The following is a 22,823-nucleotide window of genomic DNA, read 5'->3' as shown; positions in this document are numbered from 1 at the left end:
AAGCCCATCCCTAACTGTGTTCCTGGCTGACTGACATAACTGTATTCTTCTGTGGTTAGTGACTCATTCAGAAATTCCCCCGTCTATCTGTTCTCCTGGGATTCTGAGTCAGTGGGAACAGAATATCAGGGTAGCATCCTGGCCCTGGCTTCTCCTGGGTCTTATCGCTGCCTGGAAGCAGAGGCAGCAAGGGAGCCCATGCTGCAGATAAGAGTCCCGGCTCCTGCCACTGGAGGGAGCACCCTGGGGGCAGCTGCTGCAGGTACAGGAACCCCGGGGCCTGCGGGCCGGCTGCCAGTGGGGCAGCTCAGGGCTTGGGCGGTGAGGGGGGTGGGCCTGTGTGCTGAGAGGTACCACAGGACATGGTTAAGGCTGTGTGCATCCTGGTTCACACCCTGGCCGCCCCTCCCCAGTCGTGCGACCTTGGGCAGGCTCTTTAAGACCTTTTCTCTTCCGTAAAATGGGATAATAAAGGACCTGCTTCACAAGGTTATTATAAATATTCAGTGAGTTAACACAGGTCAAGCGTCTAGAACCTGCCGGGCGGATGGAAAGCACTGCAGCTGTTAGTGGCGGCAATGAGGATGCTCGCCGACCTTTCCTATGGTATTACCTGATCCCTCCTTTGTTTTTTGATAGAACAGGGCCCCTTATCTGTGTTTATTGACAAATATGGGAAAACTTTGGCCTCAGCTCAACCCCACCACGTTTGCCCTCAGGTTCCTTAGTGCCCACTCACTCCCCCCTCCTGCCATCGCAGTGAGAGCCAGCCTTGGGCAGCAGACTGTCTGGTTTCCTTGCCCTCATTTCCTCATCTGTAACCTGTGGGAAGACGTGTACTGCTCTCTCTCCTTGTGCCAGCGCCTCCACGGTGTGAACGGTATCGGGTGGCATTTAGTAAGCGAGGCAAGCGAATAGGAGGACAGAATCTTGGTTGACGGTGTGGGAGGGCTGCGGGCCCAGGGCCCAGGGCCGAGCCTCGGGGGTCTGCATGGTCTGGAAGTGGAGCTGAGTGCCCTCTGTGCGGTGCTGTGAGCAGACTCGGTGGTCCTGTCCACACTGGAGCAGGTGGGATGCTGTTGAGAAAGTTGGTCACAGACGAATGTTCTCAGTGAGCACAAAGGTGCGCATTCTCTGACCCCAGACTGGACTATGCTTTTCGCCCTCAGGATGCTTACAAAGGGGCGGAGGATGGTTTACTGTCAGGAGGAGGGTCGCTGCTTTCCCTTCGTGCACCAGGCAGCTGCTTTGTGAAATGAGGAAAACAAGGCTCCCAGGGGTTCATGAACTTCCCCCACCCCGAGGTCACACAGTGGAATATGCCAGAGAAGGGACTTAAACGCGCATCTGGGGGATTCCAAAGTCTGTGTTCTTTCCAGGTGGGGAAAGCCAGAGGTGGAGTTCCCAAATCTCTCTGACTTTCTGGACCCTTGTTGTGAAATCTCTCGACACGTGATGTTTGTGTGCTCTCTTTTCTGCCGCCCCTCCCACCCCTCACCTCGCTGGCTGGTGTTTAACCACAAGTCCCCTGCCTCCCTGCCCTCTCTCCCTGCCCCCTCTCCCTGCCCCCTCTCCCTGCCCTCTCTCCCTGCCCCCTCTCCCTGCCCTCTCTCCCTGCCCCCTCTCCCTGCCCCCTCTCCCTGCCCCCCCGCCCCCTCTCCCTGCCCTCTCTCCCTGCCCCCTCTCCCTGCCCTCTCTCCCTGCCCCCTCTCCCTGCCCCCTCTCCCTGCCCTCTCTCCCTGCCCCCTCTCCCAGCCCCCTCTCCCTGCCCCCTCTCCCTGCCCTCTCTCCCTGCCCCCTCTCCCTGCCCCCCTGCCCCCTCTCCCTGCCCCCTCTCCCTGCCCCCTCTCCCTGCCCTCTCTCCCTGCCCCCCTCCCTGCCCCCTCTCCCTGCCCCCTCTCCCTGCCCCCTCTCCCTGCCCCCTCTCCCTGCCCTCTCTCCCTGCCCTCCTGCCCCCTCTCCCTGCCCCCTCTCCCTGCCCCCTCTCCCTGCCCCCCTGCCCCCTCTCCCTGCCCCCCTGCCCCCTCTCCCTGCCCCCTCTCCCTGCCCCCTCTCCCTGCCCCCCTGCCCCCTCTCCCTGCCCCCTCTCCCTGCCCCCTCTCCCCGCCCCCTCTCCCCGCCCCCTCTCCCCGCCCCCTCCCCGCCCCCTCTCTCCCCGCCCCCTCTCTCCCCGCCCCCTCTCTCCCCGCCCCCCTCCCCGCCCCCTCTCCCCGCCCCCTCTCCCCGCCCCCTCTCCCCGCCCCCTCTCTCCCCGCCCCCTCCCCGCCCCCTCTCTCCCCGCCCCCTCTCTCCCCGCCCCCTCTCTCCCTGCCCCCCTGCCCCCTCTCCCTGCCCCCTCTCCCTGCCCCCTCTCCCTGCCCCCTCTCCCCGCCCCCTCCCCGCCCCCTCTCTCCCCGCCCCCTCTCTCCCCGCCCCCTCTCTCCCCGCCCCCTCTCTCCCCGCCCCCCTCTCCCCGCCCCCTCTCCCCGCCCCCTCTCCCCCCGCCCCCTCTCCCCGCCCCCTCTCCCTGCCCCCTGAGACTTGGAGAGGACAGGGAGGCGCAGCAGGTGAGAGAGACTGAGCTTCAAGGTGCGGATGACCTTGGGCTTTGTTATGATTTTCCGGGACCCTTGGGGAGGTGAATGTGGGGTTCCCAGCTGGGAAGATGCAGGGATTCGGGGAGCCTCCAAAGGGCACGGCCTGGTGCTGGCTGTCACGTGAGGGGTCTGTCCCGGGTGGCCCCTCAGCTCCCCTCAGCCCTCCCAGTTCCCCTCTTTGGAACCTCTGTTAGGAAGCCCGGAGCCCAGGCCCCTCCGCTCTCCTTCCCCACTGCCTCTTTAAGGCTAAGGTGTGCTTCTCCGCTGCTGGTGGTTGGAAAGCTCCCGTGTGTGCCGTGGAGACGGTCCAGGACCATTCCCCTGGACATCAGGGCCGGGAAGCTTTCAAGTTCAGACAGGATACCCCCAGGGCCCGGGGACAGGATGCAACCCTGGTTCACCTCAGCGAACACAGCGAGTGCTTTGGGACCCGGCTAGTTAAACCCGGCTGGTTACGAGCTGCCCAGTTAGTGCCCTGGTGTGGCACAAACCCAGCTGGTCCAGAGCTGCCTCAGCCTGGGGACTCTGGCCTTCCTCCCCCACCCACGCCATCCACTTGTCCTCTCTCCTCCCATGGCCCCAGCCCCAGCTCTGGCCCCAGGCACGCTCCTGGCCTCTGGCCTGCCTTCCTCTGTGCTTAGGCCTCGCCTGAGCCTCAGCCTTTCTACCTGCTGACGGCGCCGCCTCCTTTGGTGCCCTCCTCCCTTGCCCCCCAGCTCGGGCTGGGGTGGGTCAGGGGCAGCGCCTGGCGCGGGGCCAGCCCGCGGAGCCCACTCCGTGTGAGCGGGAGTGCAGGGGAGGGGGGCAGCGTGGCCACCGGGCACCTGGTCGGGTCACGGTGACCAAGCCCCTGACCCGCGTGAGGCTGAGTGCCCAGCGTGCTTACCTAGGGGGAGCTGCCCATCACAGTTGGTGAGGCCACACCCATGAGGGACAGTTACGGAGGCACCTGGGACAAACCGAGCGGAGCCGGGAGAGGCTGCTGGGGTCTATGGGACGTAGGCGAGAGCCCGAGCGTCGGGGGCCAGCCCGGCTCTTGCCACCAGTGTGTTTGTGGATCTTGGCTCGGCCCCAGGGCCTCTGGAGGTTTCCTCTTTAGGAGGCTGACGAGATTGGGGTGGTTCTTCCTGAAGACCCTTCCAGCTCTGTCTGCTTGACAACCGCTATTTGTCAGGTGCTTTCTGGGGGTCAGGGGTCAGGCCTAACCCCATCTGGTCCTCCCCATGCCGGGCTCTTGCCTCCACTTTACAGATGCTAACGTTGGAGCCAAGGTTACAGTCTAGCATCTAGGTCACATCCGGGCTGCAGATGTATTTTGTTTGCCCCGTTGATGTTGTTTGTTAGAGCCAACGTTTAAACAGTGAAGAGATTTCACAATCTTAGAGGTTTCTGGCTTTTTAGAGATTAGAGGAGGACTAGTTGCCTGGAGCCCACACCAGCCAGGGGGCAACCCCTGGCTGCCTGAGTGTCAGGCATCACCTTTGGGTGGGACCTGGGGACCTGTGCATTCCCGAGGCCCCCTCCCCTCCCCCCCCCGTCTTGACACAGCGGGGTACGTGCCTGTGTGTCCGCCAGAGCTGCTCATTTACACATCCTACCTGCCTCTGCAGGTTTGAGTTTGCAAACCTTGCTTTAAGGACGTGCTGTAACTCACACCTTACGTCAACAGCTACGCAGTGTGAGGGGCAGGATGTAGGCTTGTCTCTCTGTCAACCGTGAACCACCCAGCTGCTTTTCCCAGCTATTTCCAAACCCGGCAGGGATTCTGGGCTCCTCTGCTGGAGCATAGAAGCCCCTCGGTCAGGCCTCTAGATGAGGAAGTTGGCAAGAATTCCCCTTTCCTGGGACGTTTGTCCCCAGCCCTGTCCTGGCTGTGGCAGTGAGCTGGTGCCCGCTTGCTCACATTTCAGTCCAGAGAAAAGCCATCTCCCTGCCACAAGGTGTGTTCTTTTCAAATTAATGTGATTGTTGTTTGTCTACTGCCTCTTTTCCTGCACCTTGGTTTCTGTTTACTGGCAGGTTGGACCTGGGAGACCCACCTCCCCGCTCTGCCCCGACAAGTGTTGCCAAAATGCCACACAAAGAGCTTGTATTTTGCCCCAGGCAAGGGGGGTCAGGAAATAGAGATGTCTGCTCAGGCTGGGGGTGCATCTGGATTGGCCAGGGGTCCCTGGGGGGGGACAGGCAGGCAGGATGCTGATGCTGGGCCTCCCAAACAGGGCGGGGGCCCCGAGGGGAGCCCTGGTGGAGGTGGAGGTTTCCTGCACTTGGTGTCGGTCTGTCCAGCTGTTTCCTCCTGATAGAGCGGTCGGACAATGCTGCGGTGACTCAACTCCCACCGCCCTCGATGGACAATAGCAGATTCGTCAGGGTCAGCTAGGGAGCGGCACTGTGCCGGTCACCGGCTTCCAGGCTCCGACTTGGGAGGGAACCGTTGCCCTGCTGGCTCTTGGTGTCCCAGGGTCCTGTCCGGGTTGGGGTGGCCTTAGGCTGTTGCTTTTTGGTTTCCCAGTAGCTTGTCCTCCCTTCTTCTTTGTGCACAGCTGATGCAGAGCTTCTGTGGCTTCGTGCTGACCAGCTGCCTGCCTGCCTTTCCAAGTCCAGCTTTGCCAGACCTCCTTCACCCTTGGTTTGAGGTTCTGTGGTTTTGGTGCAGTCCCTGGGGTCCTGAGTCTCTACGCAGGCATCCAGGACCTGGATGAGCTTCAGATGAGAAAGACAGCTGTAGGATTCTTTAATCTCCTCCAGTGGGTAGAGGATTAAGCAATTTTTTGGTGGGTTTGTTATTGTGTATTACGATTTTTTTTAAAACAAAAGCTATCGTTTTTTTGAGTGTTTTTTAGGTTCCTGTCATGCTTGTTTAGTAGCACTTTTCATGACTTATCCAACTTAATCCTTCCAGTGACTCTCTGAGGGAGGTATCATTCCCCCCGTTTTACAAATGAGGCGTCCGAGGCACCAGAGGGTAAGGGGCTTGCCTGAGACCTCAGGTCCTCCTCACATGAAAGTGCTGTGACGCACGACTTCCTAGGGAGGGACGTGAAAGAACAGCTTGAGAACCACTGATAGAACGTTTGAAGGGAGCTGTGCAGGGAGGATGCAAAGGTGGCTGGGGGGTAACACTTCCCTGGTGGTCTAGTGGTTAGGACTCGGCACTTTCACTGCCAAGGGAGTGGGTTCAGCCCCTGGTCGGGGAACTAAGATCCTGCAAGCCGCGAGGCGCGGCCAAAAAAAAAAATTCAGAGGTGAGCAGGGCCCCGTTCCTGGAGTTTACAGCAGAGTGGAGGAGCAGACATGTTAGCACCCAATTCGGATGCGAGACAGTGTGATTGGTGCTAACGGTGGGGCTGCCAGAGTGATCTGGAACCACGTTTCAGCTGGCATATGAGCAAGTAGCAGACGAGACACTTCAAAACAGAAGTGGGACCTTCCTGGCCCATAGGGCTGATTCAGCTGTCAGCATGATTGAAACTGGTCCACGTAGAAAACACTGAGATATAAGTGCCATTTATGTCTAGAGTTGCAAAAAGGCAGTGTTGCTTAGAATTATTTTTAGTAGTCATTTGTAAATTGGTATCAGTAGCCTGAGAAATATTCATTCTCCCTGACTCAGTAGTTCTGTTCCTTAGAATTTTTTTTAATATAAATTAATTAATTAATTTATCTATCTATCTATCTATTTATTTTTGGCTATGTTGGGTCTTCACTGCTGTGAGCAGACTTTCTCCAGTTGCGGCGAGCGGGGACTACTCTTCGTTGCAGTGCACAGGCTTTTCATTGCAGTGGCTTCTCTTGTTGCGGAGCGTGGGCTCTAGAGCGCAGGCTCAGTAGTTGTGGCGCACGGGCTTAGCTGCTCCGCGGTGTGTGGGATCTTCCCGGACCAGGGCTCGAACCCATGTCCCCTGCATTGGCAGGCGGATTCTTAACCACTGCGCCACCAGGGAAGTCCCTGTTCCTTAGAATTTATACTAAGGAACTAATCATATATATGTATATATGTACAGACATAGATACATATGTGTATATACATATATATCTTCACTGTAACATTACTTACAATAGTTAAAAATTGGAAACATACCAAATGCCCAACAATAGATGATTAGTTATGTAAATTTTGATACAGTTATAGGACAGCAAACTGTATAGCCTTTAAAAAAATCATGTCTTCAAAAATTATATATAATGATTCTAGATCATGTTTATGGAAAAATATCAAGCAAATACTGTAAGATGTAAAACTGTATATACTCTAAATTCCAATTTTTTTGCAGTGTGAATAAGAAAGACTAGAGGAAATATACCCCAAATGCTAATAATGGTAGTGATTATTAGTGATTTTTATTTTCTGTTTTATGTTCTTCTGTGATTTCTAAAATTTCTTTAGTGACCAGCAGTAACAACAATAAAAAAGTCTTGGGTGTCTGGGGACTGTGGGGTGCGTATTGCATGGATAGGACTCCACCTGCCCTGTGACCCAAGATCTCCAGCACTTTCCTGAGTACAGCGATGGGCTCTGGGGGCGGGGCCTCTACCCTGGGTCCCTCTTCCTTCCTTCTCGGTCACACTCTGCCCCTCCAGTTTTCTCCCTTAATTGGCCATAAATTTATAACTGAAGAATAATTTTAAAAATATGTATTATTTTTATCAGTCGCATTTCCTGAGCACCCTGACAAGGAGGCATTTTCTACTTCTCCCTTTAAAAGAAAACCCTAATTGAAGTTCCTTTCTGCTCACACGATCCAAATTGATTTTTCTTCTCTGTAGTTTAGATGGGCTTTGTCAGATAGAAGAATTTTCTGCTCCTGCCTTAAATGGCCTCTGAAAGCCCCATTTAAAATGATGCTGCATTGCCACGGCCTGTTAGGTAATAGCAGTCCAGCCCCGTTGCACACAGGAGTTGAGAGGGTGAAGGTTGCAGTTCTGACAACGTTTTGTGGTGGATGACATGATTGAAATTGACCCCCACGCGAGCCCAGAGAACACCTGTGACACCTGTGATCCTGACTCAGAGCAGCCTTTGTGTTTGTGTTTTGTGGATATTGATCGGGACGTGGCATATCACTTGGCATTTAAGGCCCCACCCATGTTGTTTGGATAAATACTGGCCTTCGAGGCAACATTTGCTCTCAACAATGAGACTTCCTGTGAACTTGTTGTATTCAGGTGTACAAAGAGGATGGTCTCCTGTAGCAGTTAAGAGAGTAGATTTTGGATCAGAGAGATTCAGATCCTGGCCCTAGCATGGTGACTTATGTCTATATATGACATATATATTTATTTATTACAAGTAATTGGTTTGCATGATTATGGGGGCTGAGAGGTCCCACCATCTGCCATCTGCAAGCTGGAGACCCAGGTGGTGAAATTTGGTCCGAGTCCAAAGGCCTGAGAACCAAGGGAGCCGATGGTGTAAATCCTACTCCAAGGACAGGAGAAGATGAGATGGGATGGCCCAGCTCAAATATTGAGGCAAAAAAAGAGGGGCGAATCCCTCCTTCCTCCGTGTTTTGTCCTATTCAGACCCTCAGTGGGTTGGATGATGCCCATCCACGTTGGGGAGGACCGTCTGCTTTACCGAGTCCACCAATTCACCTGATAATCTCACTCAGAACACCCTCATGCAGAAATAGGGTTTAATCAGGGCACCTCACGGCCAATCAAGTTGACCCATAAAATTTACCTTCACAGGTGGCATTAAGTACCTCCACATTCTTGTGCAACCTTCACCACTAGCCATTTCTAGAACTTTCTCATCATTCGAAACTGGAGCTCGGTACCCCTTAAACACGACCTCCCCCTCCAGTCCCGCTGTGGATTGGAGTCCCAAGGGTCAGAGGGGGAAGCCGTGCAGAACAGGGCAGAGTGGGAGCCCGCTTACTGCTGGTCCCTAACTGTCCCCTGCGTTCAGGAGGTCCCTGGTCTTCTTGGATGCCTTCCCTGCATCCCTCCCCCCAGCCCCTGGTAGCACCTTTCCACTTCCTGTTTCTATGGCTATGACTCCTCTAGGAACCTCACATAAGTGGGATCATTGTACTTGTCCTTTTGTGACTGGCTTTGTCACTTAGCATCATGTCCTCAGGGTTCATCCTTGTCTTAGCGTGTGTCAGAACTTCCTTCATTTTCGTGGCTGAGTAATGTGTTCTGTTGTCTGGATAGAGCACGTTTTGTGTATCCAGTTAATCTGTTGACGGACATTTGGGTTGTTTCCACCTTTTGGTTACCGTGCATCATCATATTTAACGTTAAATTCCCTCCATCCCCCTTCCCAGTCATCCCAGCGGTTCTCCAGTGCACGTGCATGCAGGCTCACACATGCTCACACACACACTCACATGCTCACACACACACTCAAGCTCAGACACACACGCATGCTCACACACACATGCTCACACATGCACACACATGCTCACACACACACTCACACATGCTCACACACACACATGCTCACACACTCACATGCTCTCACACACACATGCTCACACACACACTCACACATGCTCACACATACATGCTCACACACACATGCTCACACACATACTCACACATGCTCACACTCACATGCTCTCACACACACATGCTCACACATGCACACACGGTACCGTTGAAATGATGGGTGCACATACAGTCACAGGTCATTTTCCCGTGCATTGGATCCGTTTATCCTTTTCCCTCGTCAGCCTGGACACGCTCTGAGGCCGGGAACTAGGTTGAATAATCGCTTTCCTTGGGCCTGGGAGTCTGATTGAGGAAGTGGTAGAGGATCGTGGTTTAGAATGTGGGCTCTGAGGTCAGACAGCGTGGCTGCATCCTGATTCCAGCCTCACTGACCTGTCACTTTACCCTTCGGCATGCAACTTGTCCACGTTGAAGTGGTGACAATGGGGTATCTGCCTCGTAGGGCCGTTATGGAAATTAAATGAGATAATCCATGTCGAGGGCTTAGCACCATCTCTGATGCATTCTAAGCCCTTAAATGTTAGCTTAAGAAAACAGTATGATCTCAACACCCCTTTCAGAATTTGCCTCTTTCGTCTTCAGTTTCCTCGAGAGGTGGCTTTAGGCTGAGATGGATGGGTCCCCCGCTGTAGACTGGCATCCCAAAGGTCGGAGGGGGGGCACCGTGCAGAACCAGGCAGAGTGGGAGCCCACTTTCTGCTGGTCCCTAACTGTCTCCCCACACCCCCCTCCTCCTCCACTCAGGTGGTCCCTGGTTGTCTTGGATACCTTCCCCTCAGCCTCTTTCCTGCGGGGCTGCTGGTCCTCGGGGTGGACTCGGACATGAGGGGAGGCCTCGGGCACCACACCAACTCTTGGGCTCCTGCAGGATGTGCTGCTGGGATGGCCGGAGGCTCACTTCCCCAGGCCGCCGAGGAGCACATCAGCTGTGGGCCTGTGGCCCGCCTGGGAAGCCTGAGTCCTGCTGGGCACCCGCGGGGGATGCTGAGCGCTCGGCAGCCACTTGATTCAGCCTGTGTTCTCCTAAAGCTGATGGAGCTGGTGCAAACAGAAGTTCCTCTTTTTATTTTTCCTCTACTTAACAAAAATGTCTTAAATATTTACAGCCTCCTCTCACAATTTCTTCTTACATCAGCTTCTGGCTTCAGCTTTCTGGCTGTGGGGAGGCGGGGAGAAGGTTCTGGGCTCCTTGCTGATTTTCGACTCTGGAGGACTTCTGCTTGAAAGCAGAGGGCAGGAGCCGGCACGTGGTGTCCAAAGGCGGTCACCCCTCCGGTCAGGTGATGGGCCTCTCCGGCCCGGCTCTCAGGACTGGCCCGTGGCTCGATGGCATCTGTGTGACCTTGAGCACACTTCTTGACCCCAGCTTCAGCTTCCTCATCAGTGAGACGAGATAATAAGAGCGTCTGCCTGCAGAGATGTGGGGCCTCAGTGAGATAATCTGCGTGAAACGCTCAGCGTAGCGTCTGGCATACGTGTGGATGCTCTAAAAGAGTAAGTTACTTCTATTTTTATTGGCAAACTTTATTTTTGCCGTTCCCAGCCATTCGTTTCTCTCCACCTTTTCTTTTTGGGGCAGCCCCGATCCCCCCAACATCCCTGCGTCCTTGAATTGTCCCCTTCTCTCCTCTGGCGGAGCCCACTCTGGGGAGGGTCTCACACTGTAGCCCTGCCAGGGTTCAGGGGTGGAAGCTTCAAGGGCACCTGGGCCCATCCCCGTCTTGATGCGTGTCCTGGCTGAGTGGTGCTTTTGCTTTTCCTCACCTCCTCTGACCCGGAGCTCTCTCCCTGCTGACATAGGTCCCTCTATCTTTGTAATTTTTTCCTCTTTGGGGGAAAAAAGGAGTCGAATTGTATGGAGTCCCCTGTGCCAGGAGCCGCCAGGCACATTCCTGGTCTCACTTCCTCGACCCAACAGGCTTGGAGCCTGGTGATGGTGTTATGCCAGTTTTCACAGGGCAGGAAACTGAGGCACAGCAAGGCTGAGTAAATGGCCAAAGGTCACACACGAGAAGGGGACAGCGGTGCTTGATTAAGGCTGGACTTTGTGAAGCTGCAGCACGCTCTCTGCGTCGGTGGCCAACAGCACAGATGCCCCGCTCTCCACTCGCTGTGTGGCCGGGGGCCTCAGTTTGTCCACCTGGAAATGGGGATGACAGTAGCGTCAGATGCTGGTGAAGCCGTGGGCCTGGTGTGTGGTGAATGTGCAGGGAATGTGAGCCCCTGTTGGAGGTGGACGTCCTGAGGGGCCTGACTCTGGGAACCCACAGAGCAAGCCTTCTGACCACTTCTGCACAGGCCTTTGGGTATTTGATATCAGGTACCCTGTCCCTCCCAAAGTCCTCTCCATTTTTTAAACCTTTTTTAAAAAATTGCAGTAAAATACACATAACATAAAATTCGCCATTTTAACCATTTTGAAGTGTGCAGTTCGTTGGCATTAAGGACATTCACATCATCGTGCAACCATCACCCCTACCTAGTCCCTCGACTTTTTCATTGCCCCACAATAGACACCCTGTACCCCTTAGACATCACCCCCTGTTCCCCCAAAACCCAGCCCCTGGCAACCACTAATCTGATTTCTGTCTATGGATTTGCCCATTCTGGACATTTTGTATAAATAAAATCATATAGTATATGGCCTTTTGTGTCTGGCTTATTTCAGTACTTAGCATAATATTTTCAAGGTTCATCCACGTGGTAGCATGTATCAGTATTTCATTCCTTTTTATGGCTTAAATAATATTCCGTGGTATGTATATACCATATTTTGTTTATCCGTTCATCTGTTGATGGACATTTGGGTTGTTTCCACCTTCTGACTATTGTTAATAGAGCTGCTATGAACATACATGCACAGTTTTTGTTTGGACACCTGCTTTCAATTCCTTTGGGTATATACCTAGGAGTGGAATTGCTGGATCATATGGTAATTCTATGTTTAACATTTTGAGGAACTGCCAAACTCTATTCCATAGAGGCTGCACCATTTTATATCCCCACCAGCAATGTATGAGGGCTCCAATTTCTCCACATCCTTGCCAACACCTGTTATTTTCCATTAAAAAAAAAAAAAATTCTGACCGTCCTAGTGGGTGTGAGGCGGTAGTTCGTTGCGGTTTCGATTTGCATTTCCCTGATGACAAGTGACATCGAACTTTCTCCTTTGGTTTTAACAGTCCCACTTTCTCTTGACCCAGTTCTCAGGTCTTCCACCATTCTATTCATGGTTTTCGAAACGTGGCCTCATTTGTCTAGACCCTGTTCAAAATGCGTAGATCCCAGGGCGGGCCTCCAGCTGGGCTGGGACCCACCTGGTGTGGAGACCCCACTGCACTCTTTCCAGATTCGCTGCTTTCTCTCCCCGGTGTCCTCTGGACGGCGCCGTCCTTTGCTCTGGCTCCTGGGGCTCCTCAGATTCCGACGCTTTCCTCCCAGGTGGTCACAGCTGTTTCAGCCTTGTCCTTCCCACTCCTGGTCCGCCGGCTCTCTCTTCCCGCCTGGTCAGGGTGAGGTCAGGCTGGCCCAGAACTCCTCCTCCTCACCTGCGGGCAGTGACTAATCACCTCCAGCCTCAGTGTCCCCGTCTCGTCTGCAGGATTATTCTGTGAGCCTCGTAAGAGCCTTGCTTCCTCAAGTCTAGTAACCTCGCTCCCTCCAAGTGTGCCTTGAAGGCGCCGTTTTGCGTCTCCGGGGTGGGTTTACGGGGTGGGTTTACGGTTTCAGGCCTATTTCTGACCGAGGAATCAAAGACTGCTCCTCAGGGATGGAATTTCAGGCATGAATGAGCAGATGGATGGAGTATTTTGGGGGGCAGAGGGTTTGTCTCTGTGCTCCAGAAACCACTCCAGCATCTGCCTCCGAGTGATGAGACCCCACCCATCCTGGAAAAAGACTGGGCTCATTTCCTGCTCCAGGGCCCCGGCTGGTGAGACCCGGCCTGCCTCGCCGGGCACTGTTCTCGCAAGTGCAGGGTGTGGTCATCTGCAATTGATCTGTACGCATACGGTGTTTACTTTAAAATGATGACTCGATTATTATATGAAAATTAGGTTGCTGCAAAAAATAAAATAACATCAAAGTAATAGAGTAAAATGTGAGAGACCCCGTCTCCATACCCCTCCCCTACCCCAGTGCCCTTCCCGGGGGAAACTGCAGGTAAAACTTGGCGTGGGTTCTGGATCCTTCCAGGTCTTTCATCCCGGTGCATTCATTTTTCTCATCTAAGGGCAACTCCAAAGTAAATAACACCATTAGGCTGAGTGTATCAAACAAAATGGGTTCGGATGTTCTCTAGAATGATGCTTCTTAAGAGGTGAACAGCAGTTGGATTTTTCTTCCCCAGGTGGGACTTGAATGAGGATAAGAGGGAAGGAAAACCTTGAGTGAGGAGGTGGAGGATCTTGGGAGGCAGACACCCTGAAAACTGATGGACCGAGGGCAGGATAGGGACCTGCCACATACGTCGGCCACTGTCGCACAGAGTCAGAGCCAGACAGCTGCCTGGGGCCAGTCCTGGCTCCACGCTTACTGTCTGTGTCCCTTTGGGCGAGTGTAGGTTACTGAACCTCCTTGAGCCCCAGTTTCACCAATTATAAAACAGTCAACTAGCTTGTAGTGAGGGGTGAGTCCTGAAACGGGGCCTGCGGAAGGTGCGGTGTGAGGGTTCGGCTCTCGGTGCCTGCCGTGTGTCAGGCTCAGGGACCACTTTCCTTCCTCCGCTTTGCCTGTGTCAGCTCAGCATCGGCCCTTGACCTCCCTCCTCGGCCTTTCTGCCTGTGGCCAGAGCAGAGCTAAGCAGGTCGCAGAGCTAAAAATAGTGATCCCAGCACCAGTGCTTGGGCGTTCAATGTGTTTTTACCATATGAATGAATGGGTGCTGGGCTGAGGCTTCCCCCCCTCAGGGTGGGGGTCTCATGGGAACAGTCACACAATTAGCTGTTACTGGTCATTGACACATTAGTGTGAATTAGTGTCATAGAGTGTTTTGACCTGAAAGGGACCCAAGAATTGATCCTTCATGATACAGATGGAGAAGGAAGAAGCTTGCCAGGAGCGTCATGCAGCCAGTTAGGGGCCAGTCGAGGCTGGAGCCCAGGTCTCCTGATTCTGTCTGGTGCTCTGCCCATCCGACGGGAACACCCAGCCCAGTGTCTGGGACGGCCTGCCCGCCTCTGTTCAGGGTTGCTGCTTCGTGGTGGAGGGTCCCCTGTGGCAGGAGCCTCATAGACAGGCCAGCAGACAGATGGGCCTTTTGGAGGGATGGAGGGAGATCTAGGGATAGTGGCCCTGGGGCTTGGCCTGGCAGGTTTGGGGCCCTGCGTCTTCCAAGAGGGAAGGCGAGAAGCATTTGGGGCTCTGAGATGCGGTTTGGCCATGCAGCTCTGTGGATGCGACCAGTAGCTGGATGAGTGAACCCTACTCCTTCCCCAGTCCTTTCTGCTAGGTTCTGCCTCACATAGCTGGTCACTCCCTCTGGTCCAGGCAGGCAAGGCTGACCACTGGTCACAGAGGCCTGCTGGTGGACTTCTGGCTCGTTGCCTGCTCTTATCTGTGTTGGCCACTAGATGGCAGCAGGAAACTTGTCAATTTCTCTTCCGCGCGGATTTTAGGTGAAGCCCTTTGCTCTGGGGGAGGATCAGCATTGCTTCTTGGATGGTACAGGGACTCTCAGATTCCCGGTCTCACTGGTTCCGGGATGGGTGCGAGGAAAAGCTGGGATGAAGCCCAGCGTCCGACTCTCCCGCAAACGTCCTTGAGAAGTGACTGTATCAGCTCGGGCGGTCCTGTGCTTGGAGGCGGCTTTTCAGGAGCCCTCAACGTGACCCAGACTCTTTCAGCACTGCTCCCACTACTGAGAAGGTCTTACCCTGTGTCCCAGGCTGAGGGTTAGTGCCTTAGAGGGACCGGAAGCTGAGACCCAGTGTCCCTGAGGAAGTCCACCTGCTCCTGGCGGAGTCCCTGGCGTGGCCCCTGTGCTCACATGGATGGATGCGGTGGTGGTGATGGTGCGGACACAGCACAGGCCAGGTCGTGTGCCACACGAACAGTGGTCCACACAAAGCACTCCTGGAGCAGGGATTGCGCCCCTCGTCCTGGCCAGAACCCTTTCCTCACACGCGGCTGGCGGTGTGCGGGCGTTTGGGCCAGACCGTGACTCCGAGGCTGGCTCTGGCGTGAGTCACATGCCACTGATGGTGGCCGTCCACCTTGCGCATCGCTCAACAGTACGCCCTGCAGTTTACGGGTCCTTCTTCTCTCCCATGGTCCCCCTCGGTCTTCCCAGCGGCCCTGTGTTGGGGATGGGGCTGTCCCCTTTCACAGGCGAGAGGCTGAGGCCCAGAGAAAGGAAGGGTGTGTCCCACACTTCAGGGCCAGGATGCTGGCCCCGAGAGGTAGCTTCCAAGCCCGGGGGCTTTTTCTGTTTTTGCCCACACCGTGTTGCCTCTCTCTTGGGAATGAAGCAGTTTGTATGCTGGTGGCGGGGGGTGGGGGCGGGGGGCGGGGGGCGGAGGGGTTGGTGGGATTGGGAAAAGCACTTGCTCCGTCCGGGATCAGGGTGACTGTTAGAACACCTGTGCTGTAACTTTACAGTACCAGCCAGCACCTCTCTGAGAGGGAAGGGTGTGCAGGTGCCTTGGGAGCCCAGCCTGTAAAGGAGCGGGGACTGGAGGAGGGAGAGGGCAGATGAGATGGGCCGCTGCGCCCTGCCCCCTCCTCCCAGCATCCCCCCAGCGTGTACCCCGAGCAGGAGGCGGGCGGGAGGGCAGGCTGGTCTGGGACCCTGCCCCAGCTCCCACGTTGCACTGTGGAGCTCCTGGAACCTCTACTGGCCGTCGTGCCGTGAAGGCCTGGGCCAGGTGGGGGTGTTCTCGCTCTGGAATCAGCTTCGTGTTGGCCTTGCGAGCTATCGGCGTTGCTCTGAGCTCATCTGAAGCCGGGGGCCTTTCTGGGAACCCCTTTCCAGTTGGACCCTCCCTGGTGCAGCACCTGCCGAGCTCGGGGCCGCAGTGGGGGCTGCTCCTGGGCTCCTCGTCTTTTCCCGTCTCCAGGTTGGGTCTTCTCGCCGTCCTGGTCCTCAGCCTCTCCGGGTGCGGGTGCGGGTGCAGGGCCTGTTATGGCCAGGTCGGCTTTGTCAGAATGGCAGCAGCTGAGTGATGGGCGCGGATGGGGAGATGGGCCCCTGCCCCGGGCCACGGAGGCTCCCACCGCTCCTCCCGGGAGGACCCGTGTCGCTGTCCCGACTCCCCCACTCCGGAGCTCTGCCTCCCCCCTCCCACCTGGCTTCACACCCAGCGGGTTCTGCCAGGAGACACAGCTCCCTTGATGCCTGGATTTGGGCTCCGAGGGAGCACTGCCCCCCGGATTGCCAGACCAGAGACTTCTGCTTCCCAGCCAGACGCCCGCCGAGGACCGTGTCTTAGGCTCCAGCATCCTGCTCGGCATGACCTCTCCGGGCCCCCAGCTCCAGCTGCAGCCTCCCTGCTGTGCTCCTGGCAGTGGCTTGCTGGGGTGGGTGGCGCTAGCCTCTCCACATTATGTCAGCTTCCAGCCAAATACCCCTGGGGTCTGCTAAGGGAGGGCCTTTTATGAATTTTTTCCAGGGGAAGTAATTCCACCCCTTGTCACACGGATTTCTGCATTCAGTTCTTTAGGGGGCTTGACTTGCTCCTTGCTTCCCACCCTACCCCCCTGATGCTCTAGAGACGGGGCCGATTGGTTTCCTTGAACTGGGGCCCAGAGGAAGGCAGTGCTGGGAGTGGGTAGAGCGTGGAGCTGGGCGTCAGGTGTCTGGGGCCTGGCTTCCCCCACTGCTGTGTGACCTGGGTTCGGCCCTCCCCCTCTCTGGGTACACCTGCCCTGGGTTCGGCCCTCCCCCTCTCTGGGTACACCTGCCATCTGCAGCGGTGCGAGGGGCAGTGCCCCGCCGTTCCCCTCTGGAGTGCAGACTCTGTCCTGAGCGCGCGGGCTTGATGGAGTGAATTTCCCGTCCTGCTGCCACCCCGGGCCGCCCCTTCCACCTGGGGCGGGTGGGCTGGTGCGGCAGGAGCCTGGGAGCCTGGCACCCCTGTCAAGGTCGAGGAAGACCAGGCCCTGCCTGGGGGCGGAGGTGCAGGGCCGAGAAGGGAAGGCAGCTTTGATCCGTGGCTGGTTCCCACTCAGCGCCTCCTGCAGTCTCAGGGCTTAGAGGCAGGAGCTAGTCTAGGGGTGGATGGGCCGGAAGGCAGAGCCCGCAGCTTGTAGCCTGCGCTGCGCTCCTGTGGGCCCCTCCCTGGGCTCACCCCTCCTGGCTTCTTCTTCGGCTTTGCTCCGTCTGCCTCCTTCCCTTTGCTTCGTGTTGCTCCATATCTCTCACCACCCCGCCCTCGGCTGCTGGCCCTGGATCCACCAGCCCTGCGGGCCCTCAGCCCTCCCTGCTCTCTGCTGGAGCCCAGCAGCGCCCTGGGCCTCTGCGCCCCTCCCCCATGCACGTGTGCATTTGGGCCCCGCCCTCCCCGGGGCCCATCCCCTCCCGCTGCCCCTTGGCATCTGCTCGGGTTTCAGCTCCACGAGTCTCTTTCCTGGGGGCTGAGGGCAGAGGAGGCTCAGCTGGGTCCTTCCCTCCCTCCGCTGGCGGTGGAGAGACTCTTGGGCCGTGTTGTTGTCCGGGATCCTTCCATCCAAGTCTTGGTTTCTAGCAGGTGGCTTGGCAGAAACCAGTTGTAATTAGATTTCCCTTCTCTGTTCACACCTTCCCTCCCCTGCTCAGCCGTCCTGCAGCAGGAGGGGCTTCCTCCCCAGGGGCCTGGCTTTGGTAGTGGGACAACCTGGGTCCAGTGCGACTCTCTCTGGCCTGCCCCCCTTGACATCCTCGACAGGGTCTGCAGCCTCAGGGGCCCTGGCACAGCCCCAGGTGGATTTGCTCTCCATCTGCAGGGGGTGATCTCCAGCCTCGCAGCCAACCCACGGGGGCTCAGATCGTTCTGCCCACATCCCCCAGAAGCAAGGGGACAGTAGATTCTAGCTGGTCCCGTGGGCATCTGCACCACCTGCCTCTTGGTTATCCGTACCTGGGGAAGTGGCTTGTTGGGCCATGGAAGGGCATCTCAGGGCAATCACTGGACAGTCTAAGAGGGTTTAGGCTAGTGCTACTTAAAGTGCGGACCATGGGCCAGCGCTCACGATGACGAGGCAGGTACAGGAGTGGGAAGTCAGCATTTAGCAATGTTTGCAGTGATTGACTGGCCATGACTCCTCAGGGTGAGGTGGTGTTTCCTAGGGAAGCGCGAGGTGAGTTTTGGATTCTCGTGGCTGGAACCATGCAAACTCTTTGGGACTTTTAGTTGAAGCTGAAGGAATTGTCTCGTTGAACAGGGTATCGGCCAGTTGGGATGCTGCTCGAGTCTCCAGGCAGTTCACCCGGGGTGAAAGGCGGAATTGTCCCCAAGAGCAGGACCACCCGTGGGCCCAGGATGGACTGGAAATAAAAGGCCTGGCGTTTGCCACCAATTGGCTGAGAAGCGCCGCCCTTGGCATCCCAACCCACCAGAGTCCCGAGAAGGAAACTTCGGGGGTTTCTTGGGAGAAGCTGCAGATTTAGACTTGGTATGGGAAGTTGAGAAAAGTTTGGGGTTTGATGACTCAAGGAAAGTTCAAGGAAAGTTCAAGACTCAAGGAAAGTTCAAGGAAGGTTCAAGACTCAAGGAAAGTTCAGGATTTCTGGGGGGAATTTGAATGAGGAAGGTTGTAGGCACGGGAAGTTAGCGGGTAGTGTGGGGTTTGCACTGGGAGGATGTGGGGATAGTTTGGGGTCAGGGGTGGGTGGGAGGGAGGATGACCGCCTTGAGGTTTCATGGGTGGCGACACAAGGAAATACTGGGTTCCTGGAAAGGACAGAGGGAACAATGGGTTTAGTCGTGTGGGCCTGTGGAAGTTTGGAGGTGCTTCACGGGGGAGCCGAAGAGAAATTTGGGGTTTTATTCAGGAGACAAGAAGGAAATTTGGATGTGTGTTGGTAAGGACTAAGGGAGTTTCAGGCTGGAGAAGGCCAAAGAGAAGCAGTGGGGAGAGGGCCCTGGGGGTGTCGGGGTTCAGAGGAGAGGCCGGGGGGTCTGGGATGCTGTGTGGGAGGCCAAGGGGGGCCATGCGATTCAGTTGATGGGGACCAAGGGGTCCTGGGTTCCTTGCCAAAGGCGACATCTGGGTTTTGTGTTACACAGGATGGCCCAGGCTTCCCCAGGCTCCGGCAGCTCACAAGTATCCTGTGTCATGAGAAAGTTTTTAAACTCTCTCGACTTGTCCCCTGAAAACTTGCTCCTTGGTGCCAAAACCTTCCCTGGCCCAGCTTCTCCAGCTCTCTCAACGCAAAGGCAGCCGTGCCCATGCTGAGGGGGCTCACAGGGGGTCTTAGCTCAGAGCCCCCGCCCTGGCCCTTTTCAGCTTCACTCCAAATGGCTTTCCCAGCCCACCCGGCCCTCCACCACGGCGGTGACGGATGCCCTGCCTGCCCGGGGAGCGTGCTGTGCTGGTTCTGGTGTCTGCGCCAGTCTCCCCTTCTCCTGCCCCGTCTCGACTCCTTGGGGTCCCGCACATCTCTCAGGGTCCAGTGGGAGCCTGCTTCTTCGAGGAAGCCTTTGTGACCTCGCCCTCCCCAGGTGCCCGTGGCGTTTCCTCCGGTCCCCTCTCCTGCCCTTGGCCTGCCCGGCAGATGTTCGGACCTGACTTTCCCGTGTGTACGTGTCTTAGGTGCTTGGGAGACACAGGCCCCTGGTCTGAAGGCATCTCTCTGAGTTGGGGGCCCACCTTTCACGCTCCCCTCTTCCTCTCCAGCCTGGCCCAGGCCTGCTCTGCGGACCTTACAGGGCAGCTCTCGGATTAACAGCCCCGCACGCGAACAAGTCACCTGCCCAGCAGCTCGGACCCAGGGGCCCCGCCCCTGCTGCTCCACAGGGGCTTGTGACAGTCAGCCACTTGGGGGACTCATGGCCTCTCTCCTTGGGACCAGCGGTTCCCCCCGTATTTCCCACCACGCCTGACGCCCACTTCCTCCATCTGGCCCTTGCTGTGGCCCTGGGCACGTGGCTGGCAGGTGACTAGCAAGATGCGGTGTCAGAGGTCACGCGAAGCGCTTAACGTGGGTGGCTGCTTCCAGGATCCCGTGATAGACGCGCTTCGCGGGTGAGGACGTGCCCGACGGCACACGTGCGCTGGAGGCTGAGGGCTGGGGACCGCTCCGCCCCCTGCCCCTGGGTTGACACTGCTCGTCCGCGCGCCCTTCTCGGGAGCCTGCCGCCTGCTGCTCTGTGCCTCGCCCGCCCTCTCATGGAGCATGCCCCCCACCCTCCCGCCCACACCGTCCTCTCCTCTTAACAGCGGAGTTTCCCTTCTCCTCCGACCGGGCTCCCGACCCCCCGTTTCTTGGAAGCCAGCTGGGGTTCAGGTTGGGCTCCTCGGGGTGGGCTGGCCCCCTCCCCCGCTTCTCCCTTCCCCCCTTCCCTGGGCAGGGCTGAGTGGGTTCCCAGGCTGGTCCTCGCCGTAGGAGAGGGCTGCAGGATGAAAGGTGATATATACGTGTAAGGCGATGATTATTTGTTTGACAGGGACAGCTGCCTGCAGTAAAGAATGTAATCTAGTCATCCTTTTGTGTGAATCGGACCGACGCTCAGCACGGTGCCTCAAACAGCAGGAGCCTGTTTTCCCTCCCTACCCCTCCCCCCCCCAACCCCCCGGCTCTCCTGCACACTTGCTGGCACTCCTGCACCCGTGTGCCCTGGAGCGCGTACGCGTGTGGCCTACGCACACACCAACACCCTTTTTCTTTTGGTTTTTTGGGTTGTTGTAAACATCTTACATAACCATAGTGTACTGTGGAAACCGAGAAATTCAGATTGGTGTGGTGTTATTAACTCAGCTGTAGGCTTTCTTTGGATTTTCCCACTAGCGTCCTTTTTCTGTTCCAAGACCCCACCTTGCATTTAGTTGTCATGTCTCTTTAGGTTCCTCCAACCTGTGACGATTCCCTGGTTTTTCTTTGCCTTTTGTGGCCTTGACAGTGCTGAGGAGGACAAATCAGTCACTTTGTAGGATGCCAGCATTTCCTTGTGATTGAGGTGAAGTTATGCATTTTTGGCAAGGATGCCACAGATATGGTGCTGCGTCCTCGGCGCTTTTGTCACGGGGTAAATGACATCAGTATGTCAGCTTCAGTGCTTGGAGAAGGTGATGCTGGCCGGGTATCTCCTCTATGAAGTTACTCTTTTTCTCTTGGTAATGAACAGATGTCTTGTGGGGAGGTACTCTGAGACTCTGAGACTATACAAATTTCCTGTTTTCCCTCAAACTTTTTTTTTTAAAATAAATAAATTTATTTATTTATTTATTTGGCTGCGTTGGGTCTTCGTTGCTGTGTGCGGGCTTTCTCTAGTTGTGGTGAGCGGGGGCTGCTCTTTGTTACGGTGTACGCGGTGGCTTCTCTTTGTTGCAAAGCACAGGCTCTAGGCGTGCAGGCTGCAGTAGTCGTGGCTCGCGGGCTGTAGAGCGAAGGCTCAGTAGTTGTGGCGCACAGGCTTAGTGGCTCCGCGGCATGTGGGATCTTCCCGGACGAGGGCTCGAACCTGTGTCCCCTGCATTGGCAGGCGGATTCTTAACCACTGCGCCACCAGGGAAGTCCCCCTCAAACTTTTACTCACTAATTTTAGCATCCATCAGTGGTTCTTTCCTGCAGTAGTTATTATTGTGGTGTTTGCCTAATGGTCATTTTCTGTTTCCCTCATTTCCTCTACATTTGTTAATTGGAATTCTCTTGGAAGGAAGAGCTGGCCCTTCTCCTTCCTTCCTTCCTTTATTTGCTTACTTACTTAGTAATTTTTATCATTAGAATCACAAATTTTATTTTATACAATATATATAATAAATGCATGGGTATGTGTTATATAATAGAGGTCATGGATACGTATTCTATCCTACGGGTTAGAGTTATAATCTGACACCATTGTTGTGTTGCTGAAAGTGCTCCTCTGGAAGCTCTTGCAGGTTGGCTCCTGTGCCCTTTTGAGAGGCCCTCCTCTTTTTTTTTTGAGCACTTTCTTACTTTCCGGCACCACAAGGTACTCCAGACTCATGTTATATTTTTCCTGTCTCAGCCCTGGGATCAATCACTTGTCTCAGGAGCTCTGGATCCCTTGCTGGTGAATGGTGTTTAGAGACCAAGATCTAGGCACTGAGTGTGTTTGTTGCTAGTGGAGTATCACTGCTTCTGAGTCCTTAGAGCATAGCTGGGGGATCTATGTACATACATAGCTAGGTTTATTTGCGTCTGATTTTAAAAATCATGAGTTTGGGGCTTCCCTGGTGGCGCAGTGGTTGAGAATCTGCCTGCCAATGCAGCGGACACGGGTTCGAGCCCTGGTCTGGGAAGATCCCGCATGCCACGGAGTGACTAGGCCCGAGAGCCACAATTGCTGAGCCTGCGCGTCTGGAGCCTGTGCTCCGCAGCAGGAGAGGCCGCGATGGTGAGAGGCCCGTGCACCGCGATGAAGAGTGGCCCCTGCTCGCCACAACTGGAGAAAGCCCTCGCACAGAAACGAAGACCCAACACAGCCATAAATAAATAAATAAATAAATAAAAATTAAAAAATAAACAGGAGCTGTTGTTTAAAAAAAAAAAATCATGAGTTTGTATGGATTTTCATTTGCTTTTAACTTGGCAGTTTGGGGGCTGGAAGGAACCTGGGAAATCACATCCAAATTCTCCCCTCGAGGACAGAGTCTTTGAGAGGGTTGGCATTCCCGCTGAGATGACCTGCC

At 55.7% G+C, this 22,823-nt stretch overlaps 1 protein-coding gene across 2 annotated transcripts in view; it reads left to right on the top strand.

The window, feature by feature from the left end:
* Positions 1 to 22,823, top strand: part of TSPAN9 (tetraspanin 9) — a 183,441-nt gene that overhangs the window by 33,235 nt on the left and 127,383 nt on the right. Inside the window, exon 1 of one of the 2 annotated variants that reach the window (XM_057556942.1) lies at positions 2,526 to 2,546. The exons of the other annotated variant lie outside the window; for it this stretch is intronic. The gene's annotated coding sequence lies outside the window, so the exon portion shown is untranslated. Of the gene's footprint in view, positions 1 to 2,525; positions 2,547 to 22,823 lie in introns of those variants that run through there. 2 annotated transcript variants of the gene reach the window in all.

This window comes from Balaenoptera acutorostrata, chromosome 11 (assembly GCF_949987535.1).
Source record: "Balaenoptera acutorostrata chromosome 11, mBalAcu1.1, whole genome shotgun sequence".
Classification (NCBI taxonomy): domain Eukaryota; kingdom Metazoa; phylum Chordata; class Mammalia; order Artiodactyla; family Balaenopteridae; genus Balaenoptera; species Balaenoptera acutorostrata.
Note: the sequence above shows the minus strand (reverse complement) of the source record. Positions and strands in the feature narration are given on the sequence as shown.